A 2,604-nucleotide genomic window follows, 5' to 3' on the forward strand; every position below is an offset into this window, starting at 1 on the left:
GTTTACACTACAAATAAGTGAATTACCCATAAACAAATAACCGACTAAAGTATTAAGCTAACAGTGATTACCACCCCTTTCCACTGGTCAAGTTAAATTAAATTTCCATTAGATTCTTAATTATCCCTAATCCTTCCTTTACCACCTAACAAGAAGTGAACCTAAACCTCATGGAAACCCATTTCAGGTTTAGATACATCTACATTTGCGAACCTCTGCTTAAAGCAAAAATCTCATCTCACTATTAACTGATCTTGATCCACATTGTTCACAGAGATTCCAGTAAACAACAGAACACTCAAAACTCCTAACACCTAAACAACCGATTCTTGTTGCTTGTGCCTTTGATCCAGCCTCAAGCATTACACAGGACTTAATGCAACTAATGTTCGATCATGAGAAAAGAACACGAATTAAACATCACATCTAATCTCTACCAATAGAAACCTACCCACGGTAACTTCACCAGTCGGATCAAGAACAACAAGATAGTAAGGATTAAAAGATCTGTTCACCACTACAATCTAGTAATAAAAGTTTCTCTCCATACCTTTACACCCTTCAATCACCGGAGACGATCACTGATACGAAGGAGAGATCGATCCAACAGAGCTGTGGTGGCCGGGACCAAAACACAAACCCCTGCTTCCCAGAAAGATCACCCGAATCAATTCCAGAAAGATAGATTAGAGGTTCGAATTCACGATCAAAAAGGAACACCAAACCGCATACCTCAAGATCACGGCTAGAGCACGATCTGTTCTTGTTGACGAACAGAGAAGGAGATCGGGAAGAAGACAGTGGTTCTTACATCACTCAATCGGTCGACGCTAGCCAGATCCAACGCCGGTGCCCTCGATTACTTTCCGACAGCAGGCAAAATCCCCAAATCGAAGATTCGTCGCCATGGTTCACCGAGGCTAGAGAAGAAGGAAAGGTCAGGGGAAAGAATAGGATCCCCTCCCTCCCAACGCTCCGAGATCCCTCCTCGCCGGCGCCTCCAAGAGAAGGGAGAAGAAGGTAGTCGATCACCGAGGCAGCGCATGTGTCGAGCGTTCGCGCGAGAGAAAAGGGGAAGAGGAGGCATCGGGTTGGCTTCTAGGGTTCGGGTGAGAAATGGAGCCCTATTAATAGACCTTACTTAGGGTTAAGGAAATTAATCCCTAGATAACTCCTCGATCAAACCTGATAATATGTATCAATTTAAACAGGCTTCTCTCCGTTCGATATGTTCATCCCCTTAAACGGCTCATACGAGCTCCCTTTAATTCCGGATAAATTTCAAAAATTTTCCTAGAAATTTCGTAAGGTTATTACTTGATAACCCTATAATAAATTGGCATTTCTTACATACTAGGTATAAGGTTAGGTTTTTATCTACAGAATGCTTAATCAAACACCTAGACAACCCTAACATAAGCCTAAAAGGGTTTAGAAAAGACAACATGTAAAATACCGAAAATAGGTGAATATTAATAAGGGAATTTTTTGGAATTTTTGGAAATTTTTCGGGAATTTTTTGGAGCTCGTATGGACGAGTTAACGGGGATAAAAACAGGGCCCGGAAAAGCATGTTTAGGCTACCCCGTTTTAAGCGAGGAAATGTTTTATTTTCCTTTTATTTTCTTTTTATTTTCCTTATATATATTTTTATTTTTCCCCGTTTCTTCTCCACGCCGTTTCTTTCCAAAAACCGCATGCAGCAGTTCTTCTTTCCCCTTCTCTTCTTCTCCCCAGCCGATTCCTTTTCTTCTCCTACCTCCGAGCAGCGTCGGCTGCCACCACTAGTGTGTCTGCCGAAGTCGCCGTCGCCACTGGATTCGGATCGACAGGATTTGACCGATGAATGGAGGGAGAATAAGGGTTATGGACGTATTATATCGCTAGCGATCCGGGTTTGTGTTCACGGCCGATTCTCTGTGCCGGCAACCGAGCCTAGCGCCGACGCCGCCTCCCGATTCCTCTCCCCTCCTCTGGTCCGACGGGACATCGTCGGCCCCTCCTCTATGGTTGTGCCCTAGCGATCCAGACACCAATTCCTTGCCACTGCCGCTACACCCTTTGCCCCAGTGCCGAACCGAACCTTTCTTCTGCCTTAGCCGAGCCTCACACTTGTGTGAGTTGCTGTCCTGAGTTCTACCGTGCCCTGGGTTTAAGGTAAGCTGTTGGTTTAAAACTGTGGAGGTAATGTTAGGGTTTACTTCACATAGGTGGATGTATTGACTACAAATTTTGGGTGTTTGATGTGTTGGTCAGTGGCTTACTCTAACTACGACCACAGTTCCGGCAGCAGATGCTCCATAGATAAATTTACGGCGAAGTATACGAATTTGGCTGAGTTTGGATTGAGGTAAATGCATTGTTGTGAGTATAATTGATTTAAGTTTGAATTATTAATCTAATGGGTTGATTAGGGATTAGGTAACTAACCCTAATTAACCGTTGGATTTAATTAAGGTAGGTTGAGGTTTATGGTTTAGGGTTTTGCCCTAAATTGTTCGTAAGGATTTTATTTAGCAATTTATAGGAGTGTAGCTAAATAAAATGTATATATATTCATGACTCAGGGTTTTGATGCGAGACGAGCATCTCGACATTAGATTT

This window comes from Zingiber officinale, chromosome 1A (assembly GCF_018446385.1).
Source record: "Zingiber officinale cultivar Zhangliang chromosome 1A, Zo_v1.1, whole genome shotgun sequence".
NCBI classification, from domain to species: Eukaryota; Viridiplantae; Streptophyta; class Magnoliopsida; order Zingiberales; family Zingiberaceae; genus Zingiber; species Zingiber officinale.